We start from the raw sequence: 14,784 nt of genomic DNA, 5'->3' as shown, positions 1-14,784 counted from the left end.
TAGGCTTTCCCATATTAATCTTTGAGCAGCAAAGCACAGATATGACTATAGGTCCATTGGATAGAGACAACTCCTCCGTGGAGGCTTCCATACCACAGATGACTAGAGTTTGTGTCAAGTTTACAAAACCTAACCAACACAAAGCCTGTCCTCTTTCTGGGGCACATCTTACTTTCTGTGACTTACTGGAAAGCTCAAACACTCAGACATATCTTAATTTTTTCTGAGAGTCTCTCTCTTAATCTTTATAGTTCAGCCTTATTAAAATATCTTTAATTAGAAATTCCAGCTCTGCTTCCTAATTTTGGCTAGTCCTGAAAGTCTTTTCAACTTCAAAGCCACAACTCTTTCTCTGATCAGAGAAATGAATGAATGAATGAGTGAATGAATGAATGAATAAACAAGCAAATAAATAAATAAAGTTTTTTTTCCAAAGAAGAGGAAAGGATAATCTATAGGAGGTATTTGGAATCACATGGAGAAGTTATGAAAATGGCAACAACTTCCAAAGGCAAGGCCCTCCCAAGGTTGCCTGTGAAACTGGCATTTATCCACCATGACCCACCCATCTGTGTTTGCTCGCTGGGTTCTACTGGTCTTCCCTCATCCGAGAAAACCTCATACTATATGTTATGGTTTCAAGGGAAATTGGTAGAGGGCTCCACCTGGTGACATAGTGGCTCCTATTTCTGCTTTTCTCTCGTTTCCCTCCATTCCAGTTGAGGCCACTGGTATGCAGGCACTCCATAGTGACTCAGTATAATACACACTCTTCTGCATGAAGATTTAAATGCCAATGAGATATTTAAATGCTATGGAGACCTGTAATTGAGCAAGCCCTAGAAAGCCCATGTTAGAAGTGAACCAGAAAGCTCACTTTCCTGAGGTAAAGTCTCTGTTGTACAGTACTGTGAAACAACTTCCTTACTCCTTTGGAAGTGTATTTTCCTAGCAAACTGTCTCTGGCTTCTGTTTCTACCCAATGTCCAGGTTCTTGTTCAGGAACACAAGAATCTGAAACTCTGCCAGAGGTGTCCACTGACCCTAACACCTGCCGATATCAATAGTAATACTAAGTAGAGATGAACCGTGAGCATGATAAATACCCATAGCCACTTTAACTCTATTGTTCATTACACAAAGATCTGGGAGATGACATTTCATCAGTTCTTATACGATGTCTGGGCTGGCTCTATACATGCAATTCTCCCACGTTAGTCTCCCAAGTAACGGGGATTACAAACATGTGACACATGCTCAGCTTCTAGGACACAAAACTCAATGCACCACTGGATGCACCTGGTTCACACAACTGTGCTGGCACATCATGGGCCAGACAGCCTCCCTAAATTAATTTGCCCTCAATGATCTCTTAATAAATAACAACTTTCCAAAAATCTAACCCGTAAAGTACAATCCTTGGTTTGACCACTGCTGTGAAACGGACATAGCATCAAGTTGGTCACTGACTATGAATTCAGTTAGAAAGATTACATCAACGAGATGTCCTTGGGATGGCAAAGGGAGGAGGCTGGGCAAAGCTCAGGCTCTTCTGAAATGCTTTTCAAATGGTGGACATTTAAACTGCCATTTCTAAATCACTTAATATTCTTGTTCAAATTATAGGCTGATCCTTGACATGAAAAATTAATATTTGGGACAGAACTCTGAAAATTATTTTTAGCAAGGTCCTTACACGATTTATTCCACTTATAGAAGCAGAAAAACAAAACAGTTACTTCACATGGGAAATATAGACACTGTGGCTCACAAAATTCTACAGTGAGACATCTTTCTTTTTTGAGTTCACTTGACACTTGAGTTTCATATGCCTATCATTTCCTAGTGGTCATTAATGTTCTTTTTTTTTTTTCTAGCCACATAGCCACAGTCAGAGGACAGCCTCTTACTTAAGCCAGTAAGTCACTGTCTTTTTAGGACTGACATTAGGGATTAATTTTCAACTTCTGGTTTTTAGTCTTTAACTGGCATTTATTTCTTTAGAAGCTTTACTTTATTTTTGAAAACGTCATACATGAACACGATGAAAAACTATTATATCCCGTTTCTCTCTTCAAACCTCCCCAGATCCCCATCACACCCCTCTCAAGTTCATGTGTTTGTTTATGCAATAACCCACTAAGTTGGTACTGCACATAGGTCCATACTTGTAGGGCCTGACAATGAGGCATGGGAAACCTACCACTGTCCACAGCATCAGAGAAGAATGATTCCCTCACCCAGCAACAACCTGCTCAGCAGCTCCTTGGTATGGGTGGGCGTCAAGGTCTCTTTCTATTGCATCTTTTCTTGACATTGAAAAGTCAATCTCCTTCAAGGAAAGCACCCCATCAACGGCTCCCATCAAGAACTCTTTAGCCACTCCCTTTCTTAAAGATCTTTTGGTATCATACTCTTGCAAAGGCCACTAATCTAGAGCTCTGGGTTGCGGGGTAGATATCTGGACTTTGGTTACTTTCCCAATGGATAGTGTTGCAGGAAGCCCCATTTAGATAGCCTGGACTGCCCTAACCCTTCAAGGTGTGATTACCATTCGACCACAATCATGACGAGGGCAATTTAATTTGGTAAGAAAAACTGAGATGAATTAGTGTAAGGCCCATGAAGAATGCAGACTTGTCAGAGTAATCAAAATGTTTCATCCAGATGGACAGAAGTTCCAGGAAGTACAGCTGCATTAGCTGGGGAGATGATGCAATGACTGCTCCTCTGTCCAGATGCCCAGTCGCTCACTGTATTAGTCAGGGCTCTCCAGGGGAACAGAACTATAGCACAAATCTCTCTGTAGATGCATAGAAGGGGGCATGGAGTCTGGCACGGCTGCGTAAGGGGGAACGTGACAGTTCCTGCCCCTGGAGCATCATCAAGCTGTAGATCCCCATGTGTATTAATGGCTGCTATTGCCCTGAGGTTGATCTGCTCTTTCTTCTATTTGTTTTACTTTCAATCTCTCTTTCTGGGGAATATATCTCCCCCATTACTCAGAGCTAATCACTCCATAATAAACAAAACATGCAATTCTCAGGAAAGGTGGTGGTCATGGGGCTGTGGGAGACGAGGAACAGGCCTTCTTCCTGGCCTTTAGAGTCATGGGAAGGATCTAGACAACATAACCACGGAGGCCATAGAGACCAAGATGGCCCTTAATAGAAATTGCTCATTATGTGACTTGACCTTAAATTTGGAATTATATAAGGAGATACGCGTCCTCTGGTCCAATGACTGCTGCATTAATTAACCAGAGTGAACTTGGGAACATCAAAGATAGAGAGTTAAAGTAGTATGAAGAAGAAAAAGTATGGATAAGAAAAGAAGGAGGAATCTATAAAAACAAACAAACAAAACCAAAAACAAACCAAAACAACAACAATAACAATAAATAAGCAAATGATAGAATGGTTTATCTTATAGCAGAAAGGCCTGTATATGATCTAGAAACAAATAGAAGGACAGTATGGCTTAATGAAAGAGGACAGTGGGCAAGTGAACTAACTGTTTATGGAGAGATTGTCGATTTTGAACATGAGTCCATGGAATGGCTATGATAAGTAAACAAAGAGTAGAGAATTAAAAGATGCTATACAAGCATGTAAAAAGTTCGTACTTTGTTCTCCTAGCTACTTGGAGGAGATGACAATGCTTAGAGAGATAGAGAGAGCTAGTTGCCTTATTTACATAATTTTTGAAACATTGTAAGAAATTATTTTAACCTCAGTAGTCTGTTACCTTTCTGTTCTTTCATGAAAATAGCTACTGTAATGACTGCTGCCTGCTGTACCAGGAAACCACAAGTGCTGTGCCCAGCTACCCATGAAGAACAGTCTGTGTAAAGACTACAGGGAAATGTGCTTTTCCCTTGTGTTTAGTTTCTATTTTAAGGAATTGAGGTTGAGGGATAGTGATCCGGGACTTTTAGAACGTAAGTAAATTAAAGGATTTATAAAAACTGATTAATGATGGTTAAAGCTTTGATGATGACCCTTTAGTAAATAAAAGACTGGGTTCAAGCTCTCTGGTCACAATAATGAGAATGATCAGCCAATGAGAGCGAGAGCACTTGAATTGACAGCTTGCATCCACTACTGACTCCGAGTCATTATTGAATCAGTGCTGCTCCCACTCATCCCTGACTCAGGACCCTCCTCACTCTGAGACTTGACCTCCGCAAAGAGGGTTTATTAGAATAGCTCACAGGCTGCGGTCCAGCCGATCCAACAATGGCTGACTGTGAACCAAAAGTCTAAGCATCCAGTAGTTGCTCCGTCCATGAGGCTGGATATCTTAGCTATTTTTCAGTAAACACTGGAATCCAGAAGAAATATTCTCTAATGCCAGGGAAGGAATGAACTTACTAGCAAGGCAAAGGCAAGTAGGAGCAAGCAGGATTTCTTCTTCCAAGTACCTATATAGGCTTCCACAAAGATGTGGCCCGGATTAAAGGTGTGTGTCTTTCTGCCTCCAAATATGGATTAGAAGTGGATCTTCCAACTTTAAATCAAGCAAGAAGCTCTCACTGATGTGCCCTTCATGTTTGGATGTTAGTTAATTCCAGATAGAGTCAAGTTGACCACCAAGAGTAGCCAGCCATTGCATCACTCAGCATCATTGCTCTCCTGCAGACACACAGCGTGCTGAGGAGAGTGAAATCGAGCCAAATTTTAGACAAGGCTTTAGAGTTCAATACCTGTACTTATTCTTGACAACAGTGGAAGAAGCCTGCGTTGTCATTGACTGAAGGTCAATGAGATTGGTCTACTAAGGATTACAGAGTGCAGGGGCTGTACATTCCACTGTCTCATGATCACTTGGCCTCTTTCTCTGGAGAACAGGGGTGATCCCAAGAGAACTCCATCCAACAGAGTGAATAGAACCTATCCTCTGGGGCTCCTTCCCCATGAAGACTGATTCTCCCCAGAGGGCATACAAAGCTCTCCCAGCTCTGGAGCCTATAACTTAATGAGGATTGTCCCAAGGCTGCTGGAACCTTCAAGGCTCTGTGCTGCTGATTTTGGTGAGAACGAGAGTTGCTCACAGAGGTCTTCTGTGAGGACCTGAATGCACTGGATGAAACCAGAAGACAGTATGCTGAAGCTGTTTCTCTCGTGGCATCTCATCAGCATGCTCACTCACCAGTGTCTATTTCCCCTTGAGGTTTGGGGCTTCAACACAAAGTATTGCTTATGTCAGGAAAGTGCGTCACCACTGAGCGACAATCTCAGCCTGCTGCCTCATTTCATACTTAATATTCTGTATGATTGTTTTCTTAGAAAGCAGCATCTCAAGGTACCTCAGGCCCGGCCCCACAACGTGCACTGCGCCCAAGCTCTGCTGGTTTTAGAAACATCCCAGGGAAGTGACTTCTCATAGCTTTCTAAGACAAGTGGCTTCCATTCTGGAGATGTGTCTGATTATTCCTGCCTGTTCTCTGATTTAAATGCATATACAGAGGGAGTACAGTGTTCATAGCAACAACCGAAGAGGGAATGCTCTAACTGGAAGCAGGTGTTCCAATTCACGGTCCTCTGTCCCTGGAGATTTAGCATGTAACCGAGAATATAATAATAATAATAATAATAATAATAATCAACAGGTGTTTCGCAAACCTCAGATCGTATTGTACATACAGTACTAATAAATACTTCAGTATTATCATAAAGGAGTTACATACCCATTTTAAAGGTGTTGAAACTGAGGAACAGAACAGTTGAGACCACAGAACAGAGCTGGAATTCCAAGCAAGGTCCTTTGATTTGGGCACCAAATGCTAACAGGGCAAAGCTCCCCTGGCTCCTCCCTACTGACTGCTTCCTCCTACCCACACCTACATCCTTCACCTTCAGTCACTCCTGGCTAATGTTGACACTGTCCAGACCCGGAGTGGCAAAATCATCGAATGGGGGTTACTTGGAAAATGAGTAGAAGGATTTACTGGCCAGGCTGAAAACGATCTTGGCATTGTTTTGATACTACAGACATTCCCCAGAGGATATTGGCAGTTTGGAATAGTAGGACATTGGTTAGGATTATTTGTGGCCACATTCAAAGAAGCCCAGGCAAGGAGAAATTTGTTAAGCCAGGGTCTCACTTAGCTAGCTCTGAACTCATTGTATTGACAGGGCTAGGTTTGAATTCACAGAGATTTAACTGCCTCTGCCTTCTGAATGCTGAGATATAAGATAAAGTGCCATCAACCCTGCCTGTATTATTATTATTATTTTGACAGGGTCTTAATTCTGTATTCATGCTGGCACAGAATTTGCAACAATCTTCCCAGCTCAGCCTTTTAAGTGCTGGATTACAGATGTGAGCCAGTATTCTCCACTAATAGAAATATTTTGAAGATCAAAAAAGAGGAGGATTGCAATGGATATTTTAAAACAATAGTTTTTGTCCACAATGCTACAGTGTAATAGAGTATGGTCAGTTTGAAGTTGGACAGCTGGTGGGCAGATGTCTCTGTTAAAGTATAAAGGTTGAGATGACTTCTGTGTCAGCTTGTGTTATCAGGCAATGGTGCATAAGAACCCTGGTGGTGTTTGCTTTTCCTTGATTGGGTCGACACAGACACAGAGGACTCCGCTTTGATTCTGGTAATGCTCATATTTCTTTTATAACGCAAACAAGTGCAAAAGTATCTATTAGCTCTTGTAGCTTGTCAGAAGTCAGGATGTTCTAAGATTTTTAAATATTTTGGGGGTTGGATGTTAGTCTGAAAGCCAAATGTGACACATGTCAGAGAAGAGACAAGAAAGAACAAATGGCTGAAAGTTGTGTCCTAATAAATGGTAAGGATGAAGGAACCTTGAATATTGAGATACTTGGACCGTATATCTGGACTCATGGTGCCCACAACAGTGCTTAGGCAAGAGGAATTGAGATGTTCTGACAAGGGCAGTGGAGCCTCTGGTCAGCTGGAGTGCAATGAGACATTGGATTGATGCCTAACTCTTTTTATGTGTAAGTGCTCATGGAGATGAGAAGGCAGTCTTATAATCATTCTGTCATCCACGGAGCTGTAGACTGTCAGCTGTCTTATGTCTTATCTTATTGGTTTATAAGATGCACTTTGACCAGATAGAACAATTCTATGTATTTTGCATGTGTTAGCCAATTTAAAAGCAATAATACTTTTTAAAAATGCTATCAGTTCACAGTTAGTGAAAGCAATAAAGAATAGCAGAGTTTAGGAACTTAAGTTTTGGGTACTGTTAGTCTACTTATAACCAATGGGACTGGAGGAATGGCTCAGTGGTTAAGAACATGTATTCATTTTGCAGAGGACCCAAGTTCCATCCCAGCACCCACATCAGACAGCTCACACCTGCTTGTAACTCCAGCTCCAGGGGGATGCCTTAAACCCCAGGCACACGCACGTACACAGACATACACATATGTACACATAAATAAATAATAAAAATGATGGTCTTAGTTCACAATTAGTGAAAACCATCAAGAATATCACAATTTGGAAACTTAATTTTTGGGTCCTTTTGGCCCATTTATACGTTCTTTATTTCCCTGGAATTCCAGTGTGGAAATGGGGGGGGGGGAGGGTTAACATTCACGGAGCAATGGAAACTGTCCCAGGCTAAAGGAGAGGTGAGTAGATGCTGGCATGATGGAATTAGGGGTGAATAGAGATAGATGCTCAATGTCAGTCAAAGCAATGGACCATATGAGCAGACACCAAGAACCAAGGATAGGCTTACAACGCCTAGCTCATGGGATACGTACTTTCCTGAGTGTGAAACATTCCCGGTTGATTAATATGAATAAGAATCTTATAACCTTTAAGCCAGAGATAGAGAAAAATAATCAAAAGATTGCCTTTTGTTCTGTGAAGACACTGTAACCATATCTGTGATAAGGACGGTTAAGTGCAGCTAGCAAAACAATGAGGCTAATTAACAAAAAACCGTTGACAAAGATGCTTTCAACTTTTCAGCTTCCTGAATCTGTCATTTAGAAGACAAGGCTTGGCTTCTAATTAGCCTTAATTTCTGTAAAGTTCCTCCTTTAAAGCGAAGTGTTCAATGAGAAGATTGTAACATATCCCTTCAATACTTTAGTATATTCTTAGGACTTACATAAATGAGACCTTAAGGATCTCAGAAACTGCCTCCCTATAACAAAGCAGACAAAGAGAGGGGTGAAGATATTTCTTTAAGCTTCTCCTCAAATGGACCCTGGGTTAGAAATAGCAAGTCACCAAAGCCGCTTCTGCAAACGCAAGGGGACAAAAGGGATCCTGGGTAAGAGTACGTAGCCCCATTATGACCACAGAAGATGTCTGACATCTCTCTCTCTCTCTCTCTCTCTCTCTCTCACACACACACACACACACACACACACACACACACACACACACACATTCATATGTGTACCTGCACCTATGTGTATACACACACACACATACAAACACACAAGAATGTGTATACACAACAAACAATCTGCACACAGCTTCCAAAGAGTAAAGCCATCAAGATTTTTTTCTTTTTACTTTCCCTTTTTTTGTAGCTCCAACACCAGCTGTTAGCTTGTTCATCATGTGGCTGGATGCCAGAATCATTGTGTTGCCTCTTCTTTCTAGTAGAGAGTGGGAGAGTTAGCATGAGAAGTGCTCCAAACTACAAATGCAATAGGACCAGAGAGTATCAGTGGCAAAGGTTTTGTTGTTGCTGCTGCTGTTGTTTTGTTTGTTTTAAGATTTATTTATTTATTTATTTATTTATTCACTTATTTGTAAGTGCGCTATCTGTATGTACATCAGCACACCAGAAGACAGCATTGGATCTCATTATAGATGGTTGTGAGCCACTATGTTGTTGCTGGGAATTGAACTCAGGACATCTGGAAGAACAGCCAGTGTTCTTAACCACTGAGCCATCTCTCTAGCCCCAGTAGCAAAGGCTTTTGTTCATCTCAACATTAACATTCCAGCAGAGATGAGCCTCCCCAAATCATTAGTCAATACAGAGCTTCCTTCCCTACGGCACAGTTCCAGTTGCCCCCTCAAACCTTTCTCTTGTTAGGTAGCTCTGTGGTCACAACTTTTCTGCAGCTGCACCTTCCCTTCTCTGAAGGATGCTGGAAAGCTATGACCTCACAGGGATCTGAGGATGATAGCTCTCTGTAGTCCTCAGGAAGTGCTCACACAGGGCTGGGCTCCATTCATCTGAAGTGATGATAATGATCACTTAATCAAGGAGCCTGTCTCTGTTGTCACCTGCTTCTCTGTTCACATCAGATCTGACTGACTCAATACCAAGCAAGGAGAGCTCAGGGGTTCACCAGCTGTTCGTTTGTTAATGAATTCAAGAGATGTCTATGCTGTGCCAAGAACCCTCCCAGGCCCCGGGGACAGGAGAGAGAGAACAGCCCATTGGCATTCACAGTCTCCATTCCAGAATTGATAAGCAGATAAGAATAAGTGCTACAAAAAATACAGCAGGAAAGGTTGACAGAATCCTTGGGGATTGGTCAAGCTTACAGTTTTAAGTATGGTAGTTAAAGTGGCCTCATTGTAAAGGTGAGCCACCAAAAAAAAAAAAAAAAAAAAAAAAAAAAAAATCAAAGGGAATGAAAATCAGAAGGAGCTGAGAGGAGACGTTATCACTTGTCTGGGTAAAAATCGCTTTTGGGACAGACGGGGCTTGCAACCTCCATTTATCACCAACTAAGAAGTGTTTACGCCACTTCCTATACTGATCTTTGTGAACAGGGCCACTATTTGCATGTGCCTTCCAGAGTTGGGACCAGTTTTGTGTCTTAGCTCCTGCTACACTTTGGATATAGTTAAAATATATAGGGCTCATGTGTTGAGGTTGTCCCTGCAGTGGTGTATGGAGAGAGTGGAAACTTAATGTGACTGTGTATTTAGAAGGTTTTGGATGCTGGTTAGGACAGCATACAGTTCTCAGCATATGTTGCCCTTGGTGATTTTAAAAGAAAAAAGATCACTAAACTTGTCCAAGTCTCAGCATCTTGTCGTGTGTTGTCCTGTGTTACCTGGTCTTTGCCAGGCGTAAGGCTGTCACTCGAAGCTCCTACATATTGTGCATTTAGAACCACAAGTCAGAATGAACCTCTCCTTATCATTAGCTATCTAGCCTCAAGCATTGGAGGGGAGTAATGAAAAACACTGCAGTATATGTTCCCGAATGAGATATCTATTTCTTAGTACCTGGAATATTAGATTCAGCCATACAAAATCATCAATACGAAGCTTGATTTTTTTTTTCTTCACTTTTGGAAGTATGCCACTTTTTTTCAAAAGAAAAAAGAAAGAAAAAAGAAAAGAAAAAGGTTTCTCATGCAAGCACTCATGGATACATTGGAGGAAGGATTGGATACATGTTAGTTCTCAGGAAGGGTTAGTTTCTGAATCCCTCCCTCACAATGCGTAGGGAACTCATATTTGTCCCTTTTCAGTAAGTGGGCTTTGATGGCAGTCACTTTATGTGAAGGGAGAGATAAGCTTTGGAACAAACTTGGGATATACTTCGAGATTTTTCAACGGGCTGGAGCAGTGCCTTCAGGTATCAGTCACCCTAATTTTCATGTGGATGCTCTCCTTCCTTGTGTGGTTGGTCATATGGGTATCTGGGACACACCTACTGATGGAAGTGTGGTTTTAACTTACAGGTCAACTATCAGTTTAACATACCTGGCTGGAGGAGTGGATCACAGATGGGGACAGGTGATGGTGAAGTTACAGAGCAGCTATATGTAATGTCTCAATTTTTCTGTCTGAGGTGTCACTTGCCAGTTCTGGCACTAGAGCCAAGATCATTCATGCGATCTGTGGATATCAGCTGCTATTGGATGTCAAACTCGCCAAGGCTTCAGGTTGTTCTGATAGTTTGTTTTAGCTGTGTCAGAAACGCAGACAAACATACCTGTGTCTTTCCACCACGTCAGAATTTACCAGATAACAATAAATTCACAAAGGTAGCACTTTGCCAGACACTCCCACTTTTCCTTCATAATCCTGGACAAATCACATACAGGTCCTTTAATACCAATACTGATTGAAATAACTCTATCACTAACTAACAGACACTTACATGTGTAGACTTATGTGCATACCATGGCACATGTATTGAGGTCAGGGTCAGCGTGCAGGAATTAGTTTTCCTTTTCTAGTGTGTGGGCTTCCAGGATCAAACTCAGTGCATCGGCCTTAGTATTATGTGCACTCACGCAGTGAACCATCTCACTGGCCTCCCCATTTGCAAGGCAGAATCTCAGATAAACCAGGCTGACCTCAAACTTCCCATGAAGCTGGAATTGGCTTAACCTCCTCCTAACCTAGCCTCCCCAGTTCTGAGAATGCAACTATGACCCATCGCATCCAGCCTTCAGTTTTTAACATAATTGTATTTTCTAAAACTACAAATGCCCTTCCTGTATTCCAGACCTCTGAGAGGCTCTGGGTCAATTAACGGACCAGATCAAGAATTTGGGAGTTGAGAACCTTAGACCCTCTGTAGCAGGATTTTTTTTTAACGATATCTGAGGTCCACTCCGGAACTTCTGAGTCATAATTACTGGAGCTTGGGGGGAAAAAATCTCCCCATTTAACTTATGCAAATTGAACTCTGTGAGTAGAAGGACTGGAAGTTTGCATCATTAAACTTTTCCTTAGAAAAATTGTAGAACCCATAAACGAAAAGGAGTCTAAGCATACAAAGGGCAAAGGCCAGACAGTATGATGTTGACCCATAGTTGCCAAAAATTTGACCAGGAGACTGAACTCTTATGTAAACAACCCAGGAAATCATCTTCCTGTAAGTCAAGATGGCAGAAAGTCAAAATGAAAATGAGCAGACTGACCCTAGAGGCATTGCAGGTGTGGCCACTGTGTCACAGGTGTGTGAGGACACAGACAGGAGAGATGCTATATCTACACTCAGTGTTCAGTAAATGTTGGAATAATTAGTAACTGCCTAACATTCCCTTCTAGAAGCGAGACTGAGATGCCCACCAGTCCGGTACTGTGCAGACCTGGGGATGGGACGGACCATACTCAAGAAGACCCCTGCCCAGTGCCATGACCCACAAATGGGGCACAGCACTCTTGGGACCACACCTGAGATGACCCCAGACACTCAGAGATCCCAGGCAAGCAGAAGAGCAAGTAAGTGTTGGAGAAATGGAAGAGAAAGAGAAACTGAAGGATGTGGGCACCATGAAGAGAGGCAGAACTGGAGACTCAAGGGTAGTGAGGAACAGTCTGTTGTAACTGGTAATGTCCCTTGGGACCATGGTGGTGTCTTGTCCTGGGCTCTCACTGGGGACCTTGATTGGGACCATGACCCTGCAACAGCTGGGATCTGTTACCACTAAAAGCAATGGCAGATATTCCTGGTCTGGGCTGTTACTCGGTGACACATTGATGTGTAAGGGCTTTACAGAAGTGGCCCCACCCCTCACCTGGGCATCATGGGAGAGCTGGCCTAGGGGGTATGAATGCAGGAGAGCTGACTCAGCCCTCTAGCCAGCTGCAGTACTAGAGAGTGGGCCCAGCACATTGCCAGAGTGGTGGAGCCCCAAGGATGTGAGTGTGGGGGAGCTGGCTCCATAACCTGTCTGCTGTGTGGCAGTGTGGGTGGGAGAGAGGTACTGCCACTCAGCTGCCCCAGGATGCTGTAGAGCTGTATAGCAAGCCCTGTACCTCGTTTGCCTGAGCAGCACAGTAGAGCTGGTCCTGGATATAGACTTGAAGGTGAGCCTGTCCTGAGAGTGTGAGTATAGGAGAGCCATCCCTGTCTCTTGACTCATGTATGGTAGCACAGATGAGGGAGAGATGGCCTGCCCCTCTCCTTTGCCACTCACTACCTATGGCAGGTGGGAAAGCTGGCCCCTGGGTCATGAGAGTGGGAGAACTGGCAATGTCCCTTATCAGCTGCAATGCTCAGGAGAGCAGGCCCTGCACTTGCCTGGATATTAGGGTAGAGCTGGCCCTGGTTGTGGAAACTCTCAGTGTGAGAGTGTGGGAGCCAGTGGGTTGACCAGCTCAGATACCTCTCAGGCCCAGATCCAGGGCTTTGAATTGGCCCACCCCAACATCTACCCCATCGATAAATTGCTAGGGTGCATGGGGGGGCACGTCTACAGATTTAAAACTACAGGACCTCCATGACACTGGGCAACCAAAGGATATCTGAGAGGAGTCTCTGTGAGGTTCCAGTAATGATTGAGTGAGAAGCCAGAGGACACATACCAGACCAAAGACTCTTCACAATGAACATTTGCAAGGAAAGAAATGTAGACAAAAGGATATCCTGTGGAACACACTTGACATACTAGACTCCATAATGAAATTATTTTCCACTCTGCAAGGATGGAGGGCGAGTGGAAGGGGAGGGGAAAATGAGTGAGATTGGGGTACATGGCGTGAAATTCAGGGAGAACCAGTAAAAAGGTGAGAAAGGTTTTACTGTTGTTCAGTTGGTCTCTATTTTGCCCACAGGATGAAGACTGGCCCAGAAGCTAAACGGCTTGATTAATGTGGGAGAGCTACAGTGCCTTTAGCTTTTGTTCCTCTAGCTGGCAGACACAGTTGACGAGGCATGCTGGGTGGATAGCACACCTCTGAAAGAGCAAGCATCCTGTGGCAGCGGAATGGCAGCAGGTGGACCTTGGGTCAAACGTCTTCATCAGGCCCTTTCCTTGTCTTTTTAATTTCCTTTCCTTTTTTTCTTTTTATTGAAGATAATTATTTTCTCATACAATATATCCTGATTATAATTTCCCCTCCCTTTAGTCTTCCCAGTTCTTTCCTACCTCCTCTGCCCTCTAGATCTACTCCCTTTCTGTCTCTTCATTAGAAAAGAGTAGGCTTCTAAAGGTATGACCCTCAAACATGACAACGTTTTAAAAAATTAAGATAAAACAAAAACTATCACAAAAACTATCATAGTGAAGTTAGTCGTGGCAATCCAACAGGACGAAGAGTATTCCAAGAGCAGGCACAAGTGTCAGAGACCCACCTTTTCTCAGACTCAGGAGTCCCATACAATACCAAGCTAGTAGCTATAATATATAGTCAGAGACCTCACAGGCTCCTTCTAATACATCAGTTTGTATAGAAATAAAGAGGCTCTCATGGAGGCCAAAAACTGTCTTCAGCATCTCGCCAACTGAGACCTAGATAACAGATGCTCTTGGTCCCTGATTCTGAGCGCCCTTCTTGGCATCCCATTCCTTGTAACCCTTCAGATGGATGGCAAGAGGACAGCCAGCTCCAGTAGATCCACCCATTTTGGTTCTATTGATATTTGAATTCTCAAATCTGCACATTAAACTCGACGAGTAACTTCTTGATAAGGAGTTACTGATTGAGTTTGGCTTCCTACAGTGAAATGGGGAAGATATTTGTGATTAAATGATTCAGGATGACCTGTAATTGGGATGAGAATTAGCTTCTTTGTCTAAGTACAAAGGAAAGATAATTGGCGGACTGAAATAGGCTTTTCCCACATAGGACCTTGGCATACACATTGTGCTCCTGGGATTTCGGTGAATCACATTCTTGGCAGTGGGCAGAGCTGGTAGGTGGAAACAGAGGGTGAGGGACATGAGGTAGGTTGAGAACACAAGTCCAAATGAGAATTCAAGATACATTGGTCTTTTTTTTTTTTTTTTTTTTTTTTTTTTTGGCTAATCTCATTACAGCTAGTCATAGCCATGGTTTTATAGCCTGTCTTCCTGGATGGCCTCTGAAACCCTGGGCTGAAGCATGCCTTGTTTGTTGAGACA

General features: G+C 42.9%; 1 long non-coding RNA gene and 1 other non-coding gene across 2 annotated transcripts; both read left to right on the top strand.

The window, feature by feature from the left end:
* Nucleotides 1–6,527: 6,527 nt before the first annotated feature.
* Nucleotides 6,528–13,657, top strand: Gm34444. The gene is made up of 3 exons (XR_383839.2): nucleotides 6,528–6,611; nucleotides 11,987–12,160; nucleotides 13,496–13,657. It is a non-coding gene; the product is annotated as a predicted gene, 34444 (long non-coding RNA).
* Nucleotides 11,851–11,977, top strand: Gm24844. Its single transcript, XR_003951704.1, has one exon. It is a non-coding gene; the product is annotated as a small nucleolar RNA SNORA17 (small nucleolar RNA).
* Nucleotides 13,658–14,784: the final 1,127 nt, after the last annotated feature.

Source organism: Mus musculus, chromosome 15 (genome assembly GCF_000001635.26).
Source record: "Mus musculus strain C57BL/6J chromosome 15, GRCm38.p6 C57BL/6J".
Taxonomy (NCBI): Eukaryota; Metazoa; Chordata; class Mammalia; order Rodentia; family Muridae; genus Mus; species Mus musculus.
This window is presented reverse-complemented; position numbering and strand designations above follow the sequence as displayed.